The sequence below is a fragment of the Chiroxiphia lanceolata genome, chromosome 4 (genome assembly GCF_009829145.1).
Source record: "Chiroxiphia lanceolata isolate bChiLan1 chromosome 4, bChiLan1.pri, whole genome shotgun sequence".
Taxonomy (NCBI): Eukaryota; Metazoa; Chordata; class Aves; order Passeriformes; family Pipridae; genus Chiroxiphia; species Chiroxiphia lanceolata.
The window spans coordinates 40,138,080-40,164,842 of record NC_045640.1 but is presented as its reverse complement, the minus strand read 5'-3'; the positions used below and the strand labels follow the sequence as shown (position 1 = coordinate 40,164,842).

The following is a 26,763-nucleotide window of genomic DNA, read 5'->3' as shown; positions in this document are numbered from 1 at the left end:
GCTTTAAGGAAACATAAAAGCACAAAAATCAGGAAATTGGGTTAGCAGTTTACTTAATTTACAAAAAAGAATATTTGTATAATTGATTAATCTGAGAGCAACTACAGAGTTGGCAAAGCCTTCAAACAAGAATCGACTTAAGAATGGTACATTAGTAATTGCTTTTTATTCATCTTTCCAGCACACTTATTTGCAAAATAATAGCCAAAATTGCCATTCTATTTTTTGGTATATGAAGGAAACGATATTATGCATGTGCAAAAATGTGTGCTCTGAACACACCCCACTATCAGCCCATGCTCCCTGTGACAGATGTTAAGAGAGCACTTCATCCACATCAACTAAACACACTTGCATTCCACCTTGGTGTATAGGCCATGTGAAAAAGACCTCACACGATGTTCTGTATCAAACTCTTTTTCATGTTTCAGAAATCATCTGTTTGCGATCTTCAGAGGTACCATGTGAGGGATTTTGGTGGTGTTTCTTTCTTCTAGAAGTTGCAGTCATGACCAGATGTCACCAGAATGAACGCTTGTGAGGAGCAACCCTGATAAATCATCTGCAACTGAATTTGCAACAGCACTTGTCTTCTACATGTGGGACACTAGAAAGAAAATTTACCTGTAAGTCTGCAGAAAATACTTCGTAGGTCACATCTGGCCTATGGTATCTCAGATATAAATTTACCCAGCAATACAAGTCTTGGAGCAGCATGGGAGAAAGAACATTAAAGGGACTTCTGCCACACTTAGCATTATCTCTGGCCATGGCAGTGTAATGTTGCAACTTCATGTAGCCTGATCACAGCTGCACATTGTCCTTTCTATCCTACTGAAGAGGAAGAAAATGAAGTTCTGACCTGCTAAACAGTCTTTGAACAGCAGTTTGTTAACCACACAACAAATTCGATCGCGATAATCAGCACCCATCCAGCCACTAACCCTACTCTCTCCCCATACAACAGAATATCTTTCATCCAGATTTTGTGGACCTGTTATCTTGGTCCCTCCATCTTATATAATATCTTACATTTTTTAAAATAAGTGTGGAGCATCACTTCCCTGATGTATGCATAAGGTTAGTATGCTGTAAATCACTAAAATGGAAAGCAAAGCAAAGATAAACCATCCCCAGATCTCTCTATATTCTTATAATAGACAACCAAATTTACATCAATGACAATGCTGTGAAAGCTAACAGGATCTTCAACAGGATTTTCCTTTGCAAAATCAGCACAGAATTATTGTCATATATTACTCTGGACTTAAGCAATTTATAATTGAGAGTGTTTTGCAACAGTGACTGCTGCTTAATAAATGTTTAGTCCACCTTCGTGTGCCATAGAAAGAGCAAGATCACAAGATACAGTGAATAACTGAGAAAATAAAATAATGTAATTCAAGATGTGTGTTGTTTGTTTGAGATTGCTTCTATGACAGAACACTAAATATACTACAGCAGAAAATCTGGAATATCTAAAGCACCGAAGGCAGAGTTGTTCATGGAGTATAGAGTATATAGTTTATGAATACTAAGTCCTTTTATATCAGCAAACTTTGTAACAGAAAATGACAAAGGACTTATATAAAAAGTGATGTGACCTCTGACCAGCAACATGAGAATATTACTATTTAAGAACTTGCTGAATCCGTTAAGTTCAGAGTTAGCTCTAAATACATGCTTTAATATCTTTCAGTACGTGCTTATATTTAAGGTTTCATATACAGAGTTTTTCCTCAGCCAGGAATTAGTATGATTTATCAATAGTAAGCAGATGTAGGTGAAGAAAGGAAAAAAAGTCTTGCAGACAGAAGTTGGAGTAGAAGTGGATTGTCTTCCCTCCAGACAAATGAAGAACTCACAGAAAAATTAGTGAGAAGATTCTTCAAATAAATAGAGATGTATTATACCTGCACTATAACACCTATGGACCTTTATCAACCCCACGAAGAATTGCATGAGAAAACCCATCAGTAGAAACTATAAGAGACTATTGCATATGCAGAGCACACTTTATAAGCATAAAGCAAGGTCTATGCTTATAGTCTACACTATAAGCACTATTAGTCTACACTAGACACTCCTGAAGAGATCCTAATTAGTTCACTAACTATTCTCTAAATATTCTCTAAATAAGGTAAATATTCTCACATTTAAACCCAAAGTGACATCTGTTTTCTATTGTTTATGCATCCACTTTCTACGAACAGTCTGATTTCAATATGAAAATACAGGAAAGAAGGAAAAGTTGGGAGATGAAATACAGAGTTGACAAACAAAAGGTAATGCATAATAAACAAAGTGATATGAACTACTGAGTCATCCTACTTGAATTTAAATGCAGTACATCAAACTTGGGAAAAAACCAAACAAATGAGGCTTCAGTGTAGACAATTGAATTAGAAGAGTGTCAAGTTCAATGTCAGTGAAGACTGTAAAGACTGGAAGTATGCAGTTAACAAAAACACCATAAGTATGTTGGGGTTTTTTACATGCGTTCAGGTGGAGCATTATTCCAGTCAGTCTATCTGAGAATGAATTTTACAAGAAAGAAAAACATTCAGAGAGAAAGAAAACATCCAAAATACATTTGTAGATAGGTAAACTGTTTGAGGAGAAATAATAAGGAAATGCTACCAAGAAAAAAAATCATCATTATGTTCATGGTGGATAAGAATAGAAGATGGCTGGACTGTGTCTGGCTGAGATGGAATTCATTTTCTTCCTGGGAGCCCATGTGGTGCAATGCTTTGGTTTGTGGCTAAAGCAGAGTGGGTAACACCGAAGTTCTGGCTGTTGCTGAGCAGTGCTTGCTCAACTCAAGGCTGTCTCAGTTCCTTATTCTGTCCTTGACAGCAAGCAGGCTGCGAGTGAGCAAGCCTTTGGGAAGGAACACAGCTGGGACAGCTGGCTCAAACTGGTTAGAGAGACAATTCATGCCATATATCATTATATTCAACAGTAAAAACTGAGGTTTTGTCTTCCAAAGTAGCTGTTGCTCAGAGACTGGCTGAGTATCAGTTGCCAAAGCACCCCCAAAAGATTACCAAACTTCTCATGACATACATTTCTTCCTTCCACTATACTGACTATCAGTGTGGAACACTTATTACGGGGAAAAATACATACACTTACATGTATATTTACACACATATGTGTGCATGAACATCATAAAAAAAGTGTCAGTTATTTTGGTTTTACTGTTGCATTTTTCCAGTTCAACATTGCCAATCATCCTGAAGGACTTGGTCCCCATCTTGCCATAATTACTTTTCTTTTTTACCTCTGCAATAGAGTTCTGCTTTCCTCGTTTTTACAGTTAAACATATCATTACTTTACTCATTATACTGATTATACTCATTACTTTAAGAATATAGGCACATCTTTGGCCCATGACAGCACTGCAGTCACTCACATTCAGACCACATTTTGCCCACCATCCTTAGAGCGGCTGTATGATTCCAGTTGTAAAAAAAAAAATCAAAAACAAAAACATGCATCTGATACTGCCATTAAGAACTCAAGGTCAGAACACACTGATGATGTCAACAATTTTCCTTCAACTTACTGTCCTAAATTTGAGACCCATATTTCCTCTTGCTTATCCTTTATCAGTTTCATAAGAATATCACTACAATATTCAAACTTTTTAACCCGATGAAAAATAGTTTCCTTATATTACCCTTCTCATACATTATATTATAAGATTCTGATTTACACTGTCCCATCATCTCACAATTTTTTGGCCATTTATTTTAAAGTCTAATTCTTATTAGTTACTTCCCTGTGTAGCTTCATGAGCAGTTAAAAACTGAAGTTACTGCTTTTCTAGATGATTTCCTCCATCAATCAATACCTTATCAAATAGTTCATTCACAATGGTCTCCAGAAGCATTGGCTGTTCTTTCACATATGAAAGACACATGAATAATAGAAGAATACATTCAGGATTTTTCAGAACAGTTTTCTCCATTGCAACTACAATTAGTCTCTGTTAGGGCTGGTGGAAAGTTGAAAGATTCAGTAAAAATATCTTTTCTTCCTCCTTTTTACTTGGATACAGGAATTTAGCTCATAGAACCAATGTCACATGGTAAGGTGAGTAAACAGATCTTGTTCAGTACCTATTACTACAGGCATAAATACACGACTTGTATTTAAAAATTCTCATTCTGTGTACTTGTTTCATTTTGCAACCAAATTATCAATGCTGAAAAACATAAAAGAATTTTAAAAATATAGTTCCTATAAACCATACAGGTACTCCCAGAATTTTAACTTTTTCATAGCAGGGTTTTCCTAGGAAACACTTTCTACACAAGGCAACCCTAATTTAAGAACTTAATTTTGTCAATCAACATTTTAAATTAACAGTGGGTAAGATGGTAAGAGGAGAGGTAGTTTACTAAACAAAAGAACTGGTGCTAGAATAACTGTGCAAAACCACATCTGAGTAAAGGAAACAAACTATCAAGGAAACTTAGACTGATATCTCAGAACAAAGGAGGTAGGGGATAATTTATCCATCATTTTACAAACACGTGGCAGATGCTGTAACTCAACACAGACAATCACAGTCAACTCATTTGACTCAGTAACAGAAAGGAAGATATGGCAAAGCCTGGAGATACTGAATAATACTCTGGATGATTCACTCATTGACATCTCATTCATTATTAATTAAAAAAAAAAAAAGAAATTCTGTAGCAGCACCAGCCTATAACACTCTCCTCTACAATTCAGTTCACAGGGGTTGAAGAGACATGCTGTGATCTGGCCAAGCTTTTGTTAATACTGCTGTACTGGTTCTGAACTGTCTGAGTTTACCGCAAAGGTATCTTTTGCTTACAGCTCTGGGCAATTCCAAAGTCAGTTCTACATCATGTACACTGCAGCTCTTCCCACCTTGTTGCAGATCACTCACTGACAGTTTGTGGTAACATGTACAATATATATATTAGTTCTTTTATCATTAAAGTATCTATAATTAAAGTATCTATAATGAAGTCTTTCAAAAGAAGATTATGAAGTCACACTTCTTTCATACTTAATTTACTATACTAGGAAATCTACCTAACATTACTACAACTTGTTCCATATCCTGTCAGATTTTTAAAAAAAAAAAAAAAAAATCCATTTATTTGTTCATTTGGATTAATATATCTTTCAATGTATTTAGTCAAAATGGATTTTAGAAGATGAGAGAAACTCCTGGGGAAAAAAAAAAAGGCAAAACAAAGAAACCTTAAAGAATCACCTCTTCCATTTGAGATCAGTTGTTATATAATTCTTGGCAATTCTGAACAATACATTAGGATCAGAGATATTTAAAAAAATATATTAAACACACCAGATATTACAGTATATAGCTTTCAATCTGTATCTTATTTTTCATCACTCTTTTGAAACACTCCATAAATATTAGAGCATGTATTTGCAGGTCTCCTCCAAGAAAAATATATGCTTCCATTATTGTACAGAAAAGAAACCCAAGTTAGATATGGTTTACAAACAAGACTTTCTCATCAGAAGTTTTGTGACAGAAAGTGAAGAACTTAAAAATACTGAATTATAGCTGCTTAACTGTAAAACTATTCATCTGTCTGCTTTTGTTCTGAAGAGTCAATCTAAATGCTGTATTTGTCTATGAGTTTCTGTGTGCCAGAATCTACTAAACAAATTCTATCAGGTTTCCATAGATGAAAGAGATTGAGATGAAACAGCTTCTCACACACAATCTGGTCTCTTTGATTACATTTACAGGCCCTCCAGTCATTCCACAACCCCACCAGCCTTTTACTACAGCTTTCAAGCTGTGACAATTTAGACAAGTGAAACATTAAATAGCTCATTATAAGTCCACTTCTGCACCACAGGAATTGATGGCAGCATTGCCATAGACTTCAATGGGAGTTGGATTACAGTTCAAAACACATCACGTACACATTCATCAGAAACATTTTAAAATTCAGAGACTTTCAAAACTTCTTCAAATCAGTTGTACTGAATCAGTTTTACCTATATCAGGAAGAGGTGGCAGGACAGTTTTGTAGAATACTACAAAAAGCTATTGAAATGCAGTTTTCCTTGTTCTGCCATATTCATCCAAATCTCTTGCTATGACTTATGTGACAACCAATCGTCAGGAAGTGAAAAGCCATTTCCGACAAACATAACATAATAGAATAAAAAGAGCAGGGACAAACAGCTTACAAAATCATCTTCTGAGACAGGCAAAATATTTATCTGCTCAAAACTGATCTACTTTGAAGTAGCTACCACAATGCTCATAATTTAAGGTTCAAGCTTATAAGAAATCACACAGGTAATTTAGTTTACAACATAGTCCTGTATAGTCAGAATGAGACATATTCCGAGTGGGTATACATTTCCTTCTCTCTTACATGAGACCAAAGAGGCAAAGTGTAACCAGCCTCACAAATTCAGTATTTCTCAGACTGTTTCTGTTGTCCCAGCAACCAGAAACTGCTAAGAAATCTCCCCGTGAAAAATAATTAAATAGAAGTAATACTGAATATCTATAAAATTATTCAGAGATGAGATTACCTTTTATCTTCATTCACCACCTACGACAAACATAAACATATCAATCTAGCTACTCAGCATCATGTCTCTTAGGTAGAGACAGAAAATCCAAAGATGTAATCTTTCCACAAGTCTTGCTGACAATATTTTTGAGATTCATTACCATTGAAAATCCCCTTAAAAAGGTATTAATAAAATACCATACCAGTGTAATGGCAATATAGCTCCTTTCCTCAGCGTTCCCAAAGGGCATGGAGCAGTATGGGTGTGATACAAGGCAGCAGACAACTCTTCAGTGACCCAGATAAAGAGGAAAGTTGATGTCACTCTTCCTTGAAAATCCCATCCTGCACAGAAAGGAGAAAGGTACTCATGAAGTTCCCCGTAGATAATTATAGGAGCAAGGTTTAGAGGTCCAATTTGTAATTTTTTTTTCCCTAAAAATGCAGCAATGAAGTAATGGACATTACAAATGTGCTTTTTTTTTCATTTGGAGAAGTGTGTGTTTTAAAATTTTTCCCTCTGTTGCTACAGATCTTTGTTGCATTAAGTGTCAATGGTGGAAGAGGCTACTGTTTCCTAGATGATTGTCTCTTACCCTTTTTTACTGTAATTTAGTCATCTTTTCCTCAAAACTACTTTTTGCACACGCTACAGGGTATTTCAAAGGTCAGAAATTAGTATTTTGGGACTCTGCATTTCTTTTCTTTTTTGATTATTCATTTTTTTGTGTCCACAGAGTTTTTTCGCTTTTCCAGATAAGACATTCAGAAGGGTAGTTTACTATGTTCAGCAGATTGTCTCCTTTTAACAATCCCCTGGTGATATCTAGAGCTCAGTTATCATAACATCTTAGAGGTACAATTCTTTCTAGATAACAAAAAGGAGTTACCTCAAAATAACACACCTAGAGTGATGGAAATTGCAGCCATGCCTTAACACCAGTTTGAGGAATAGTACAATATTTTTAAGAAACTGCTTGCCAGCTGAGGTCTTAATACCTTAGTTTTCGCTACTTAGGAATATCCTAATCTAGAGCTCATTTGTTTAAACACACATAATGGAGAGTTCTTGTAGTGATACAGGACAGTGATTAAATGGTCACTTTAAATGCTGTTTTTCTTTTAAAATGTATAGCCTTAATGAATCAAACATCAGCTATTTCTTTACAATTATATTTTAGTAAGCCCCATATTAAAAATGCAGCACTCCACTCACTTTACAGAGTGGATCTTATGTGGATCATATAGAATAGCACAACAAACTCATGTACATTGTTGGTATCAACAGCCATTGAACCAGCATCATCTGAATCCCACACTGCAGTTGTACAGAAACGGTACCAGTTGCCCCACAGATTTTTGGAAATGACATCCAGAATATCTTCTCAGATAGCACTGTACTTTCCCGTGTCACCTTGATTGAGGAAAATTCCTGCAAAAGGAATTAAGGTTGAACAATCATGACTATAATTCCAGGTTTTTTCTTTGTATTTAAGGATCATATCACTGTATACTTCAACTTTTTTAGTTCAACTGCGTTTTGGCCTAGCAAAGGAAGTAGATTAAAATAAAAGTATATAGTGCACTTAGATTCCGATCAGTAGCTTGCAAAATATTTAATTTCTTGAATGAAATAGGGCCAAGGAACTCAGATAAATAGTACCCCGTGTCAAACCTTTAAGACCATGGGTAGTCAATGTTTGATTCTCTGTTTCCAGCTACTGCTCATGACCATGAGCTGTGGTGTTGATAAGAACCACTCTTACAGAATTCCAGACACCAGAGCAGAAGTAGATACTAATATACAGATGGACAAAATCAACATTCAAGGATTATTTCAAAGGCAATTTGAGTTCTGAGAAAATGAAAATAATCGGGTATGTTCACAAATTAGGTTGTTCATATTTTAAATATATCAGTCCTCCACTAAACTGATTTTTTTCAAGTTTTCATTTAACTATTCATGGTATCATTTTATAATAGGTTTGTTCATGAAAGCTTTGTGCATAACAATATTTTCAGGGGTCAGAGTGTAGAGGGGAATTAAAACCATGCTCAGGTGTCTGCACTTATGGTAAACAGAAGGGTTCAACTTTAAACAAAGAGTATTCTATTTTACACAAACATTTAGCCTCCAATATGTTCTCTTTTTCAGATTATTAAGCACATATTGCATTAGATCTGAGATCTAATCAGTTACTGTTCTCAGTGACAGAAAGGCTAATATTTTCCTCAAGCCAAAAGAAACTCAGCTTTCAAAACAAAAACTACTACTTCTTCTCAGCCAAAATAGCACTAAAATACCAAACCATGTGATATTTCTTTGAAATACTAATTCAAATTATCTTCAGAATACAGTTCCTTGAAAAAAATTTCACAAAATCAGTGAGTAGGTGTGAAATTCTGAAATTTGTTTTTCATCTCTTGCTTCATATGGGGCTAAGTGCTAAGGTTACGGGTCAAGCAGCATTTGATTAGACTAGTTGTGGATATTCTAGGATGCTAACAATAGTTAGGAGTGGGAATTATTACTCCTTTTTAATTTCATATCTTGAAAGTGATAATAGAGCATCCTTTGGAATTAATGTTTAGAAAATAACTAAATTAGCCATAAAAAAATATAGAGGAAAATTGCCATTAAGCATTGGAAAAAGATACCACCATCCTCAACAGTAACCGTGTCAAATATAACTTGCCTTTTATTCACAGGTTTAAAACTGTAAACTAAACCCTCAAATGCAGCACTTTCTAGTAGCAATACATAGTGATACTTCACATTCCCATGGTATTTCAGAATGTCAGGGCATTGAAATGCTCAGAAACGTCTTCATGTAATCTGTTTTTGCCATATAATATTATGGCTCTCTAGTGACTAGTCATTATTTCAAGACTACAGGGTTTCATGATGCAGTATAGCCAAGGGCCAAATCTAGACTTAGGGACAGTGGAAGGTGATGAACTAAATGTGCAAAAGATCTTAAAAGAGTACTTTTAAGTCATTCTGTAAAGATTGTCTCTTTACATTAGTACACTTTTCCTTACACGAAAAGGTTCTTTTAAAAAGTAAAAGCCCAATAGACAAGCAGTTCATGCTAGTAAACTACAGAATCATTAAGGTGGAAAAGACCCTTAGGATCATTGAGTTCAACCACTAATCTACCTCCACCGCTAAACTATGTCCCTAAGCAACACATCTACACATTTTTTGAACACTTCCAGAGATGATGAGTCAACCAGTTTCCTGAACAGCCTATTGCAGTACTTGATGATCCTTTCAGTGAAGAAGTTTTTCCTAACATTCAATCTAAACCTCCTGTAGAGCAACTCGAGCCCATTTCCTCTTGCCCTTTCACTTGTTACCTGAGAGAATTGACTAACTCCCACCTGGCTACAACCTCCTGTCAGGCAGTTGTAGAGAGAGAGAAGATCCCCTCTTGAGCTTCCTTTTCTCCAGGCTAAACAACTCCACCTCTCTCAGCTGCTCCTCATAAGACTCGTGCTCCAGACCCTTCATAAGCTTTGTTGCCCTACTCTGGACATGAAATGGGAGACTTTTAACAACTCTGGCCTCTCTGCTTACAGATGCCCTCAAAAAAGAGCACTGGGCCAACCCTGTCCTAAAACCACCCAGGGAGTTTAACCTATGTGATAAATTCACTCTTGAATATTAATATTGAATTTGTCTTACCTTTACCTCTAATCACACAGGTTAAATCATGTAAAATGTTAACTTGTAAGATGCAAAATAAATCTGGGAATAACCTAATTTCTGTAATAACATTTAAACTTTTAAATGTGACGCTGCAGGCAGCATAAACCTCACTGTAGCTCTATAATTTGGTCTACTGTTTGAGTTTAAACAAATTCAACAGAATGAACTCAACTGATTTGATGCACACTAAGAAGTCCCGGGACAATCTATGAAATTGATGACTATGAACTTTATTCTCTAGAGACTGTCAATCTTCCTTAATAATTCCCAGGAGACTAAAAGATGCAAACATAATTGTTTCCATTAGGTTTGTCTGAACAGATTTGCATTAACTCACATTTCTCTTTGTTACTGCAAACTGTGAAAGCAGGCTCTGTGAGCACACAGGGATTTTTATTAGTCATTTTCCCTGAATGAACTTGGTTCTGTCCGAAAGTGCCAACCTGCAGCACTGCAACTCGTGCATTCTTCTTGTAGGCTTCTTTTAAGTCCTTTCACCCCACTGCTGGATTTTCATTGATGTTGATTTCTCTCATTGTCTGTCTTTATGGGAATGTGATCATAGATACATAGATTCTAGAAAAAGCAAAACAACTCTTCCAGAAAAAGACTCTATACGTCTGTTTTATTCACCACAGCTCTTCTATCTGCCAAGACGTTTGTTACTATATATGAGGGAGGCCTTAACTCCAGATACCTTTCATTATACTCTAATGCTACCATCCTGCATATGTAAGGAACTTATTTGTTACTTTTTAAGGGGAAGGGGTGTTGGGGGCCGATATTGTGTCATTGCCAAACATGAAACAAAAGCCACTGTAAAGTTCAGAAAACGTAGGAAAAGTTTGTGATAAATGAACCGTCCTCACTTTCAATAGTTTATTTTCAACCCCGTTTAAGACAAAGAAACTGACCTGAATTAATGAGAAATTTGAGAAAGAGAAGCTTTATGGAAGTTCCTGCCATATCGGTCAACTTTTATACGAGCTTTTATTTTAAGTGAGCTGGAATCACTTTATTAAAACAACAATTTAACTAGTCAGACAAGAGCATCAGGAAAGAAAGCAATGGAAGAAGAAGTTCAAAGAAAAAGAACATGACATATGAACTTCTTTTCATTTGACCTGGAACTGTAAGAAAATGGCCAATATTAGAGTCTCTGGAGAGACATCATGGTCTTTCTGTTTAAATAAACCAGAATATTATATTTTTAATGTTTTCTGAAATATTTGATACGTATTTAAAGGCTTTATTTGATTTTTTTGGTGATGGAAATATTCAGAGGTAAGCCTCAAATGTTATTTTTAAGTCCTGTCAGGCAATTTGGTTACTCTTGCAAAAGAAATACACATTATTTTAGAGCCCGGAGTTTTACTGGCCACATCTCCGCCCCAGTGCTTGAGCACATAGCCTGACCACAGCCCAGCTGCATGCCAGGATACTTATGAACATGTACTTCAGTTTCCCACAGCAGAAAATCCATGTGAAAGAGCAGCAAGTTTCTACGCAGTCCCCCCTTTCCAGGTTCATCAGGGAATGAGGACTGAGCATTACTGTGCGAATTGTACCTAAATGCAGACACAGCCATTTTCCTCAAGCTGCCTAAAGCAAAGGCAGAGATATCAACACTGTGGCACAAACTACATTTAGAACAGTTCAAAACTGAATCAGAAACTTAAAACATAAGTTGATGAATGACTACTACTCAGTACAGGTTTAAGCTCTGGCTCAATTTTAGGCAAAATTTCCATAGTTAGCTACGTTAGAGAACGCACATTTTGGAAAAAACTGCGGAAGACATCTGGCCTTGAAATGCTGAATATGTTTTGCTTATATAGTTTAAAGCCTCATTTTGACATTAATTTTCTTCAACCAACACTTTTGGTAAAACAAGTGACACAGCATCTTATTTCCTATAGATGCTTGGGCAGCATACTTCACTGGAAGGATGAAAGTATATTGCCAAGTATTATACCTTCTAAAACAAATCCCTTTGGGGCAGTAGAAATGCCAAATCGTAGCAACAGACAGAAAAAGACAGAAGTTTAGGTTTACATATTTGTCTGTGTGCATGCATAGAGACACATAAAAAAGATTGAATCAGTTTAGGGGCAAGCATTGTGGTGTCTTGCTACATTCAAATGTCAGTTTACCACTTTCCAAGGGTAAAGATTTCTCAGGCATAATTTTCAAATAATCTCTAAGGACTTGAGAATTTTGCACAGCCTTGGTTGTATTTGAAGTACTCTATCTATTAAAGCTGCAGTTAACTCTGAAGTAAGTGCCAGAACAACAGAACATTCAGTTTACCATTCAATTTGAATGATTATCAAATTTCCACAACAACAAAACTCAGAGGCTGATTGAGTTGTTAGAGACATTTTAAGGTGATGTAAGTTCACTAATCTTCTCTGATGTCAATGGAAGCTGATGCAGGCACCTTGGGCTGGAAAAGATGAGGCATTGGCTGCAGGAATGACATGTCACTGTTACGGAATCATCACATTACAACAAGCATGTGAAGAAAAATAATTACTAAAAAAGTTTTGATTTTCCCACCACCATCAAATATGATAATTAATCTTTTTTTACTATGTCTAATAGAGCATATGCCATTTGGCATACTGCTGTAAATGGCAATGAACCATGTCTATAGAGATTTATTCTTTCCAAAGTCTCCAAAAAACACTCGAAGCTTGACAGATAAGATGATGACGATAATAAACCATTTATCACATTGAAATGCAGTCACCTCTGGGGTGAGCAGCAATATTAATATTTTCTCCTGTGAATGCTCCATTGTACCCCTTAGAGATTAGCATTGTCTGATTGGACCTTGGCTATAAAATTGCTTGAAGATCCCTTCCAACAGCTGGAAGAATTTCTTCTGGTTTATGGTGGCTGAAAACAAAGGTATACATGCTGCTTTGAATCTGAGTGTCTGCATTGAAAATAACAGAGATTTTCAGTACAGCGAGACACTGCACCAGGAATGTAACTTTGTGTCTGCAAGGCAAGGTCCTATCTCTCAATTACAATGCTAACACTGAGAAAGCTGCTGACCAGTCTCATCAGATCTCTTGAAAGCTTTTTTTAACCTTGTTAAATGAACTTCTAAATTAAGTTGTCTCCACTTCAAAATGAGATAATGATCTCTTGCCTTATGGAGTCTACTCAGGTTTTGCTTTGCTGTTATTTATTATTATTATTATTGTTTTAAAATAAAACGATGCCCATTGCATGTAGTTTTTTTAAACCTTCTTGTGAAGTTTAAAGAAGTTAGTAGGGAATTGGGGAAAAATATTTAATTGCTTAATTTCTTAATATTAAAAAAAAATCTATTCCTTCTAGGAGTACACAGCATAAAGCATTACTTCAAACATATTAATTAAGAAAGACATATCTCACCTCACACAAGGCCTGATAGCCAAAGGGACTTTACATCATATATATAAAAAAAAGTAGAGTAAATCTTGATAATAGTTGTTTGTACTTCACAAAAAAAATCTTATCTTTTTGAATCGCTGTTATTAGAGGAGATGTGTCATCCTCCCCTTATTTATTGCATTTATTAGTACATTAGCATGTTGATACCACGTGTTGTACTGTTAAAGAAAGGTACATTTGTAAGAGCAATAGATCATTCATCAGTTCCTGAAAATCCAAACTGACTGTTCCATTTTAAACCAAGGAAGCTAGTATGATAACTAGTCACTGTTTATTCTAAATAATATTTCAGTAGGAATGAATGTTACTAACTGTATTGTCATTCTTTTAATTTAGTAACAGAAATTTAAAATAATCCAATAATATTTGTCTAGATGTAAGACCTAAATGCAGTAGAACACATCAGCAAGCAACATTTCACTGAAATACTTGTGCACTTTACTCATTTTAACTCATGTCTGCTCACCCCTACTATGACACTAAACCATGGGAGAACAAATACGTGGAGGAGAACGTCATCACTTTCCCCCAGTAGATATCACTTGCCACATCCCTTTTAGCCCAAGAGTTCCATTAATAACTCAAGTTTTAAAGTAATTCAACCCTAAGATTTAAAACTAGACAGTCTTTTTTTATTGCCTTACTACTTTCAGCCAGCCTGTTGAAAAGCCAGATTACAGCATAATGCAATGAAACCATTTAACAGATATGCCTGCAAGGCACAATCAGGGTTAGTGCTAAATGCTGTACAGAATGGCTAAAATGCCACACTCCTTCCCACAAAGGGCACAAGCCTTCACTTCCTTTTTCTCCACTAAAAAATTTTGCTGAGTTACTTATACAACATGCAATCAATTATGCTCATTATGCCCAAAACACTAATATTTTGTGTATTATAGTGCTTTCTATGTATTATAATTTTCTGTAAATTAATACATTAATACAAGCCGGATACACTGCACATACTGACACATCCCTGTATATTAAGTAACAAGTGCAATAAAAAAAAAAAACTAATCTCTCTCCTCAGATGTGCTATTCATTGCTTGAAACTACATAATTGCCAACTTAAGGTCCAGATTTTATCTGGGTCAGATTCATTTGATCTAAAAATAAAATTCTGTTCCCTGAAAGCATTCCAACTAGTGCAGGCATTCCCTTAAGCCCATAAAATAAGAATAATATCAGCATCAGAGATATTAAAATATGAATATAGAAATGGACCATTGAAAGGATTCAGGTTGTTTGGGTTTGGGTTATAAATTCACCAAATGTAATTCCAACTGCTTACTTTACTACAGTATTACTGTAGTGGATATGTCTCCTTAGAAATAGAGTCAGCTTTCATTCAGTTTTAGTGGGAACATTAATGCTGTAATTTCTTACCGCTTTGCAGCTTTGAAGGATGACAGAAATGAAATACAGAGGCAATTATTTTAGTTTCTACTAGAATACCAGTTTTCTTTTATGGGCATTTTAAAATTTCCAGTCTGATATATCCAGAAATTTCTTGTCAACTCTTTTTTATACTGCCAGTGCTAACCACATGCTTCTTGGTCATTGCTTTTTTTGTGCAATCTTTATGGTTTACCTACTCTGGTAAAGAAGGTACCTACTAAAGTCTCAGTTTGCCTCTCCTCCATATAAGCTCCAAACTTCCCATTTCATTCCATTCTTTTCTTGTCCATTACAACATTAGGAATCACTCTACAACACAGGAAGAGCTTTTTGGTGGTGAGAGCATGCCTCAGACACTGAGTGTGGGTGCCCTTCCTCTCCACCAGCATCTTCTCTTCCCTGGAGTGGCTTCCTTCCTACTTCTCCATTTGTGAAAGGGTAAAACAGATGGGAAATGCTACTGAGGAGATGGTAAAATGTAGATGTAGTAACTGGAAAGTGCTCAGATAACCTAGCCAATTAAAACCTATCAGTCAGAAGTCAGCTATACCATAATACTCTGCCTGAGGGAGCGTATGATCCCACTTCTTCCAGAAATATTGCCTGCAAAAGTCCAGGCTTCTGTCAAAGTCTTCTCTCGCATATTTTTTAACTTTCATACTATGTAATTTGCACAGGTGATAAATGATAAAATGCCAGTTGTGTAGGAAGGCAGACTAGCAACAAGCTCTATTTTATGAAATAAATAAACATCAAGGGCTTCCAACCTTTTTATCTTAAATCATTACCTGAACCAACAGCATTTGATCAAAGCAGAAGAATAGCTGGATTTGAACTGGTGGAAACAAACTTAAAAAATTACAAAGTCCACCCATACTGTAGCCCATCAGTTTTGTGTTCACAGAAATAATTGTGACTGCCAAATATTTTTTTCTGCTTCAGGCTTCTTCTGGCAAGCCTCAATAATAATATCTGCTCAAACCAGAAAGAAAAAAAAAAGCACGGATAGACATATCATTACTATGGTGGTTCCATTTAACTTTAATGGATCCAGGATTGTACATGAAACAGTTCATGCATTAATTCAATAAAAAAATAGATTTAAGAGCTTATCTTCCCATCTCTTGCAAGGCAATAATAATTTTCAAGCTACAAGATCTTCCTTTGTTATAGTGAGGAAGGAAGTATACATAGATTCTTTACCATATGAGACAAGAAAAGTCAGTTACAGAACTCAATAAAATCTTTTCCACATTTAGCTACTATTTCTCTGAGTAAGATGCTGTTTTTTCCCTACTAGTAAGGAGCTGCACTTTATGTGATGAAAAAGCATCCTTGATAAAGGTCATTCTCTATGTATTGTCTATAATTTCCCTTCTAAATTTCCACAGTGCTTTAATCTTACCACACTAGGTAGGAAATAATTCAGTGACACATACCACAGACACCCCAAGAAGAAAGATAAACATTTGAAGGTCTGCTATGTCAGAACCTTTTACATCTAAAAATGACAATTCTCCTGTTCCACTTCCACACATTTTGTTGCTTTCCATAATTTACTTCTCAGGTTATTCATTATCAGCTTTACTTGGTGTTCTTTTGATGTGATACCACAGTTTGTACTTTAGCTTCTCATTAGCTCCTTTTGAAAACACAGGTGATAACCACTAGAAACTTCACCATCCCAACTGCCTTCTTCCTCTTCTTGCTAGAGTTATTTCCAGTTTAATAGCACCTTTACAAAGTGATAAGTAGTAGTTGAAGTTTAGATGTGTTTGTACATAACTTCAAGGTGGGGAGGAGGGGAAAAAAAGACAAGAATGTCTGGTCAGTCGCCAAGGATCTGCTGAAATCAATCTGGTAGAAATACACACCTCTTTCTGAAGGAACCTGAACCAAACACCATCTATGCATGTGCCAAATGCAAATCTATTTTTTTTTCTCCTCTCAAAGGTATGAAAAGCTTTCGGTGCAAGCATTATAAGAAGTAAAGAGAGTAAATCAATTAAGCACAGGGTCTAGAGGTCTGTCTGAATAATGACACTCACATTACTGTTTTAGTGTCAAAGCTGATCAAAGAGAAAAGCCAAGCAGGAACAAGACAGCACAAGCCTCCCTTGCTTGAACTGAGGTGAATACAGAGATGTCAATGCCCACTCTTTGCTTTAGCTAGATGGAAGCCCCACTACTCTGCTCTCATGTGACACCACACCAGGAGTGCTGCATCCATCTTTGGGGACCCCAGTACAGGAAGGACATTGACCTGTTGAAGCCTCTCTTATGAGGAAAGGCTGCAAGAATTGGGATTGTTCAGCCTGGGGAAGAGAAGGCTTTATGATGACCCAATTGCAGCCTTCCAGTACCTAAAGGGGGCCTACAAGAAAGATGGAGAAGGACTTTTTACAAGGGCATGTAGTGACAGGACAAGAGGGAATGGCTTTAAACTGAAAGAGGGCAGGTTTAGATTAGATATTAGGAAGAAATTCTTTAATGTGAGAGTGATGAGGCATTGGAACAGGTTTCCCAGAGAACTTGTGGATACCCCATTACTGGAAGTGCTCAAGACCAGGTTGGATGGGTCTCTGAGCAACATGGTCTAGTGGAAGGTGCCCCTTTCTACTGTGGGCGGGTTGAAACTAGATGATCTCTAAGGTCTCTTCCAGCCCGAGCCATTCTATGATTCTGTGAATAGGCACTGCCTTCTTCATTGCATCTCCAGTTACTAGTGCCCAGTCTGAAAAGCGGGGGATAGAACCTCCAATACCCACTGTGTCATTTATTTGATAAGGTATTCTTGTGTTGACTAACAGGAGTTAAGAAATGGTGGGGGAGTGAAAAGGAGTGGTGGGAGTGGATAAAAGGGGGTTGGGGTTTGTTGGTTTTAATGGAGTAATAGTTTTCTTCAGCAATAGAAAGAAAACATGATCACATTAACATTATCTTTTTAACAACTTGGTTCAGCTACTGCAAGATAGCCTTCCTTGTTTAACAGAGAGAAGTGCAAGGTTGGCAGCACATTTATGCATTTTGAATAGGGCTCTTGAATGTGCAAAAAGCTTTCACTTTATAAACATCTGAATATTCTTATCAGGTAACTTTAAGTGTTGTTTTATTTTCTATCCTCCCTTCTCTTTTTCACTTATGCCCTCTGCTTAGGACCTCCATCAGTGCAGTTTCTGCAGTTTCATTCTGTTTCCCTGCTCAATAGAATTGTGCTGTTATCTTAATTCTGACTTCTTAATTCACTAACTCATTGTCTTTTACCCTTCACTGCCTTTCAATTTTTTTCAAGGCTATTAAGATTAGATTTTATTTTCTTTGATTTCCTGGGTTTTTTTGATCTTTACAGTTTATCAGCTCCAATATTTTTTTCCTTAGTATTTCTCCAACCCAGTGTTATAGATTGCCATCCACTTGTCCATCTTCCACCTAAACAATTTCAGACAATGATAACATTATATATATTTTTACAGACTTGTCTCATTCCTTTGAAATGTTGACTAATGGTTGTTCCTCCTTCAATTTCCAGTCTTTTTAAGACAGCTGAACTTTTGCAGCAGGGCAAGTATGAGTATTTTAAACAAGTCTTCAGCAGTTCCAAATTTTGTCTCAGTAAATGTATACATTATCTCAGAATTGCCAGCATGGTCTGGTTCTGATTTTTCTTTTTTTCCTTCTCTATTATTTGGACAAATTTATAATTAAGGTTTCATAAATCAAATTGTCTCCAACCTACTTCCCCACTAGCTGTACTACCTGTTCTGGCTCTTTTATTTTCTGGCAGTCGAAATCGAATTATGTCCTGAAGGTATTTTTCTGTATCTTCTGTAAAGCTTTTCCTATTACTGTGGCAGCACCAAAAGGCACAGCTTCATTATGCCAATACCTTACAGACAAAATAGGAGACAATCCTGGGCCAGTAAATTTATTCTCCAGATAGACGAGCAGGAAGAAAAGTATGGACTCTGCTTCATAAAAAAACCCAGTCGTATCCAGCAAGTGATACAACTTGCTTAGTCCAGGGACACTTTTAGATGGGGTAGGAATTGCCTGCAAGATGGCAAGGCAAAGAATGGCAAAAGAAATGCTCAGCAGTTCATTTGGTGTAGAGTGTGGATCAGGACATTGGTCAGAGTGGAAACTGCAGAAAGAAAGCTTGAGCAATTTCGCACTGGCTCATAAGCAGGAGCAGATCAGAGTGGAAAAAAACAGTTTTGTGAGAATCTTTTGTTGTCAAAGGCAAATTCCCACTTCTCAGTTGAAGGTACAGTGACAAATAACAGTTGCAGCTGGATATCATGTCTGCCTCTTCAGATCACACTGAAAACATGAAGAATAAAGTAGGAAAAATCAGATGACGTTTTGGCTTTGCATCCAGCATTGGCCTCTGTCAGAGGCAGAGTGTCCATGTAGGTGGATCTCTAGGTTTTACTTTCCTGTCTCATCAAGAAAGTAGTTCAGAAGACATATCTCCCCAATATCTAATTTTCTTGTTCTTCCTTCTTTCTCCCCTCCTTACTAAATCAAGAAATAGCAATGGTAGGGAGCAACACTGTATTTGAGATTCCTCAAAAAATAAATTTGACAAGAGAGCTTGTTTGAAAAGACAAGCTGGTCTAGATAAAAGAATTATTCTGGAAGATTTACTCCAGCTAAGAGAAACCTTCTAGTAAAATACCAATCTGACATGTAACAAATTAAATAGGTTAAAAAGTAGTTTGTCATCGTCTGCCAGTGAGATCATGTTTATTTTCTCCTGTCCCTATGTCTTCAAAGGGTGAAATGAAACCACGACGTGACATTTTGCTTTGAATATGTTGCTTTCCATCACTGATACTTAAAATCATGCTCAGAAATAAAAGACAATTTATGATTTTTCTTACAGAAAGAGATAATCTTCTTTCAATAACTCAGAAATAGTTTTGAAATCCAAGCTTGCATCCTAGAGCTAATGTTTAGCATGTGCTAAGTAAATAAGATAATACTAAATTAAAGAATTTTGCTTGTTCTTTGAAGCATTCAAGTTAGTGGTACATATCAGGATGACTCAAAATATCTCATTGAATCCTTTACATTAAACTGGAAGTTTGTATTTTATATATGGTTTATGTAGAGAAGAGATTGTTTACCACTAGAACTGTGAAAAAAAATCAAGTGTTTTTAAAGATAAAAAAAGCTCTTTTCTCAAAGTAATATCCTGTAGGTGTCCCTATACAACTCCTTCTCCACATCCTTTCAGATACACATGTACTAATGTATATATCTGTCGAATTACAGAAGCAGTCCAACAATGATGGAGACAGGATGCCAGGTCCAGCAAATCATTTTGAACCACAATGGCAAAAATTTTTCTCCACTACACCTAAACTACTTCAAAATTACATCCTGCCTTCATGACCTTTCTTGTTCAAACCTATAAGCTAAATTTTTCCTAATGTTTTGGTGACAAGTGTTTTCCAAGACCTCTGAAAAGACTATTAAAGTTTTCTGTAAGCAAAATTATTGTAACTTGATTTAGAAAATTTTTATACTATTTCCAGTTTTCAGAAGGAATATACATAGGAATGTACAAGCAATACCATCTTTAAATTTTTGGATTTCTGGTAGGAGATATAAAAATGAAAAACATGAGTGATTGCAACATCTTTTTTTTTCCTTAAAAATAAAATAAAAAAATCAAGCAATTACTCATTTTTCCCTTAGGTTCATCTATCCAATTCTAACACATACATACTTCCTACCTGCAGGATTTGTTCAAATTTTCAAAAGGTGTCAACACTCTGGAATGAAAACAACACTAAAACACTGTTATGATCATGAAAGCTGTCAACTACAAATCTCCACTTATCTTTTGAAGTGACATCAGAGTTCATTTACAGACAGCTTACAGGAAAAGGACCTCTATCAAGGTTGTTTGTGAAAGTAATGACTAAATATTTGTAAGTAACTTAATAGGTCTGAGGCCTGTAATTACTGTATGTTTAAACATGAGGATAGATTTAAGTAGAATAAGGATTTAGGAAGTAGAATTTCCATTCTTCATTACCTGAATCAACTGATTTATGATACAAGAGTTTATTTAAAGGTGTGTTTAAATCATACATTAGAGAAGCATAATTTCTTTCTTAGGACAACTCCAGAGGACTTACTCACTCAAGCAGAAACTCTAATTTATTTTTTGTTCTAGACTTTGGATTGCATATGCTCTTCCCTTCTTGGCCAGAAGACACTATAGCTGGATCCCTCAGGCACCGGCTGCTCAGGCTTGAAAGTCATAACCTACTCATTTGCTCTCAAATACTTCATGAAGTTCAGGAAGGATGAACATCCTTCACGCTTCTGGGTTTTCTTAGGGATCACATAACAGTTAAAGCAAGTAGTCTGAAGATATTTTTTTTTTATTTTTAATAAGTAGTCAACTTGCTTTCATTACATAAAAATTGTTGTTAAAAATAAATAACAAATAAATAAAATAAGTAAATAAATAAATAAATAAATATGAGTAGTGAACCAAAAATCTACCCAAGAAGCCTTGCCAATGTTTCATCATCATGCAGATTTCTTTAGGTTGCCACACACACACAAAGTCCTTGCCAAATTTTTTCTCCTTGTCTTTTCTCTCCCTTCTAAAATGACTGATATAAAAAAAATCCTCACTTTGTTTCCTCCAAATCTTGGCCCCATGACTGAAAGAAAATGTTACTTACAAAGACATAATGCAGCAGACATGTTGCCTTCTGTTCAATTCACTAATACCACTGACATTATGCCACAGTATCAGTTGTGGTGAATGGTTTTAAGAAACAGTAAAATTACTATAAAAGCATCAAAACTAGCATTTATGCCCCTTTTCCTCGCCTGTTAAGTGATTGTTATTCAAGCTTCTAAAAAACCAAGTGTTGTGTCATGAAGCATTAGTTGCTAAGCATTATGCTGTAGAAAGAGTTTCTATTTCCTGAATTTTAATGAAAGCAATCTACCATTCTGTTGTCCATCTAGAACAGTCTCTCTTAAGTGGAAGAGGGTTGACTGTGAACCACATCTGTCCAGCACAGAGCCTTCAGGAACAACTGCCAGCCTAAAATGCATGCACGGAAATTGGTAGGAGCAGCACTGAGTGAGGTCTGATCTGATTCCACAGATATTTTCTAATGCTCTAAAAGCTAACATCTGAAGAACAATACATAAGAGAGTCAAGTAATAAAATCCCATTAGATAAAGCATACTCCAGAAAATCCTTACACTGCCTTTATCTCTTATCCCCAGCTATACAGAATCATAGAACAGAACCACACAATCATGTTCAGGTACTACCCTTTCTGCTTTGAAGGAAAGATCAGACTACAGGTTTTGTACCTAGACAAGTTTAATGAAAGATTAATGCAAGATGTCTGCAACCAACTATCATTACACTGATTGCTAATGGTGATCAAGTTTTAAGGTCAGATGATCAGTCTGCCCTCAGGGAAACTCGAGTTCCTTCATTCTGTGCTCCTTCTAGATGCCCGCAGGCCAGTCTCACAGTAGAGAAAAGTGGTCTACACCTGTCAATAAGCATATGTCAAAGTAGAACATGTTTCCACTTTGAAGACTCTCTTGTGTTTTCTGAGCACAGACTCATATTCATCAATCATATCTAAAGAGCTGTTAGGAGTCCACTAGTGCCCACCACAAATCAAAACTAGAACCAATGTCTGAGCTCCTCTGAAATCCAGTTGACCAGAAAACACTCAAGCCCTCTGCTGGGATCCATTCATGACCAGACATTAACAGTTCACTGGTACCAGGCCAATTTACCTTTATAAATGGTTTAGAATCACCGACAACTCAGCATTTCTTTCTTACCTACTTGATGTAAACAGCCCATGACCAATCACCTCCTATGTTTGTGTCTAGGGATGACTGAAGAAAAGCCACACATCACAGATATATCCCAGAGGTCTCTTTAGAAACAAGATCTCAGTCAGCCAATTGCAAGGCCCTCTATTTCACTCTGCCCTCAGGACTAGAACAGAGGCTGAAATACTTCCCAGCGTGTTGGTACTTCAACACTGTCTACTTCCAGATTCTGGTCTTTTTTTTTATCTCTTGATTTCACCTCCCAGCTCCATACCTTGGAGTTTAATTAAGATCAGTAGTAAATGATGTAGGATGTTGCAGTTCTTTTACAGAAAATAAGTTGGAAAAGTTTGAGAAAAATCTATAGAAATTAAAAAGCAGCTTGTTTCTTGCTTCGACTGCCTTGTTTTGACAGCACCTCCAGCATTTGCAGGTTTAATTTCTCTTTCAAGCTAGAGGCATAAAGAAAAATGCCAAAGAAAAATATTTTGTCCAGACTCAGGTAGTAATTTTGAGGTAATTACAGTGCTGCATGTTCAGCCTGAAGTTTTCCAGGTAATTAGAGGTTTAGGTTATCTGCCATTCTGTAGTAAGTATTTCAATTCCAACTCATCTCTGTTAAAATACCCCCCAAAACACATAGAGAACAACATTCCCTGGATCAGAGTAAATGCATTTTTTTCATTTAGCCTAGTACACGTATAGCTTTCCTAGAAATTTTGGTAAATAAACTAAACCAGTTCTTCTGAGTTAGAGAATGTCTCCCTGTGATAAAGCATGGCATAAAGGTATTTCTGAGGCCATAGAAATCAGTTATTCTATTTATTTAATTTAGAGTGTGACATCATCACCAGATAGGTAGTTGCAGTTCATCTTATCTGGTGCTTTGACATTAACAACTTGTCTAGAAAGGCCAAGGTTAATTTTGTTCTGATGTGTTACAGCCCTAGGCTTCACCACATCACTGTTAACCAGCAGTCAGGTTTGCCTTAGGTCACAGGCACTAGAAGAAGAATATTTGCAGATCAGGGTAGCACAGACAATCACTTTTTTTTCATTTTATGTAGTACCATTCATTCAGCCAAAGTCCCTCGCTCAACTAAAATGAAGTACCCTGGCAGGTTTTGAGCTCTTTCAAATAAATGCTGTAAATGACACTGAAATAAACATTTTCAACTACAAACATTTTGTTTTGAAAAATGATGACTAAATATTTCAACTATTTCAATTATTCAGGACTTAAAGCAAACCAGCTAAGCAGACACAAACTTACACACTGCTTCAGAAAAGTTAAATGTACTCCCCCTTTTAAAATAGCTGTTAAAAATTTCATCTAGACCTAAATGAGAAAAATGTCAAAAAATGTATGGCTCACATACACCAATATAAATACACATATGTTATCAAGGCTACATATATAGCCTTGAATAGATGGAATCAAACCAGTAATTCTAGAAATTCAATTACTTATTGCAAAACAATAGAAATACTAGCAAACTTTAGCAACTGCCTTTTTCAGATCTATCCTAAACACTGAGAAAGCCCAAAAAAATATCTTAACCATTAACTATAGTAAAATCTACACTTTAGCTATGGATTAACTCTAGAGTGCTATTTATTATTTTCATATAGCACTTAGAGCAAGGAATTTTGCACCTTGCCAAAATACTGAACTCGCTATCAAAGTATCACCACCACAACCAGCAGAGGATGCTAAAAAACCCCAGCAGTGCAGCAGTTACCCAGTTCAAATTCTCATTTTATCAAATTAAGAGCCTGGTGCTGCACCACTGATTTAATAAATACTTTCACCTCTCACACTAATGGCATCTTTTCAGCTCTCTGAAGAAACAATAATATATTATGGATTCGCAATCACGAAATGCATTGTGACTACAAATTCTATTTCATATATCTCTCCGCATATAATTAAGATTCAAATTTCTTGCACTGTATTTGAGCTATAAGCAACCCTCCAAGGGTTTTTAAATGAGCTTTAATGATCGCTCCACATGAGGATTTTGAATACTAACACTATCAATAAAAATGGTTCTATAAAATATGCCATCTGCACAGATCTATTTCTCATAATATAATGTTATTGTTATCATTGTGAGGAGCTATATCATCCTATGAGCAGAGGTAGATAGGAGAGTATCCATTAGAAAAAGCAAACATTATATTGAAAACAGAATTGCAAGGCTCATTAGTATTTCCTGCTAATATATCACTAAGGCTGGAGTCCAGCAGACTTTTCCTTGTTTACTTTGCCTTAAAAACGTTCACCCTGGGAGACGCATATGAACATTCAAGTAACATTTACATAGCACTCTAGTGTGCCCACGCTCAAGGATAGCTATTCTATTTCCACCTACTGACATATTGCCCATGAGAACTGTTCCCTACAGTGGTAACACCTGAGGAGCACCCACAGCACATCACTGCTGTCACTTCTGTAGCACTGCTCCCCTTCTCAGAAAAAAAAGAACCAACACGCAAACAAAATCCCAAACTCCTTTCACAATGGCAGTTACACCACAGGCTAGCTGAATACCCTTGATTATTCACCTTATACCAACACTGTATTGCTTTCAGTCTTCTCTTTACAAAGTGCAGCAAATTATTTTAAGCGAAAGCTTGTGAAAACAAAAAAATGGATGTACATTGCAATAAACTTAGTTCACAATTATATTTATAACAATTCAGGTCTAACCTTGGTCCTAACTCTACTTCTCCAAGAGGTAGCCAACACAGTCCTAGGCAGAGCTGCAAGGTAACAAAGGAAACCTTATGAAGTTCAACAAGGGCAAATGCAAGGCCCTGCAATCTGGGAAGGAAGTGCAAGACAAGCCAGGCACCATCTGCCTGAGGAGTAGTTCTGTGGAGAAATCCCTGGGGGTCGCCAAGATTTCCAAATCCCCTGGACAAACCCAGGCAGTGGGGTTTACTGACCACCTTGGGCTTCTCCAGTCATCCCAACATCCACACACACCCACCCCTCAGGCTTCAGGGCTTACCACCCAGGAATTCCTGCCTTGGCAAAGGCTGCTGCATGCACTCCTCCTGCTGCAAAAGCCCTTCTCGGAGCGGGTGTCTGCAGACACCCCAGCCCCCAAGGGCCTCACGGCTGTCCTCCCCACACTGCACACAGCCATGAGTTCTGTAACCCTGTTCAAGACCAAAATCAAATTTCTGAATGAAATTCATTCTGAGGAGAGGACCATCAGAGACCTCGATAATTCCAATTTCATGATTAACATATTTTCCCTTCTTTTCCCCAAAATGATTTACAACGGAATTGACTAACGTGAGTAAGATTTTCACTAGCCTGGTGCTTTGCATTTTATCATCAAAACCAAAACTGCTCCAATGAATGTTTGATAATAAAATAGCATCCAAAAACATGCAATTCCCCAAAACGACCTTTATAAAACATAAGGAAAACAGAAGTGAGTTACTTTGAACAAAGTATATTCTCATGTACTTAAGGTATTACAGAGATTGCCCTTCAAGGAGTAATTTACAGAAAACATATTGAAATCTTGATTTAAAAACAATATACCAAATAAAATATGCAAGCATACAGTCTAAATAAGGCTTTTCAGCTTTTCTCTAGAAAGGGAAATTGTTCCCTGAAAGCACACTGGAGGCAAAGAAGATACCTTCACAACAATTTAAATTGTGTTCCTTAGAAGTTCTGCACCTCTAAAAAAATCACTTTGTTTTTTTGTGACTCTGTCATCGTTAGCTTTTATACACTGGCTATCTAACAGATTTTTTAAAATAGAAAAATATATAAGGAGTCTTGAGTTAAT

The 26,763-nt window shown here is 36.4% G+C and overlaps 1 long non-coding RNA gene across 1 annotated transcript; it reads right to left on the bottom strand.

Annotated features, from left to right (window-relative positions):
• Positions 1-7,810: 7,810 nt before the first annotated feature.
• LOC116786132 lies at positions 7,811-26,129 on the bottom strand. The gene is made up of 3 exons (XR_004356834.1): positions 25,966-26,129; positions 10,708-10,840; positions 7,811-7,984 (listed from the first exon to the last, which is right to left on the bottom strand). It is a non-coding gene; the product is annotated as an uncharacterized LOC116786132 (long non-coding RNA).
• Positions 26,130-26,763: the final 634 nt, after the last annotated feature.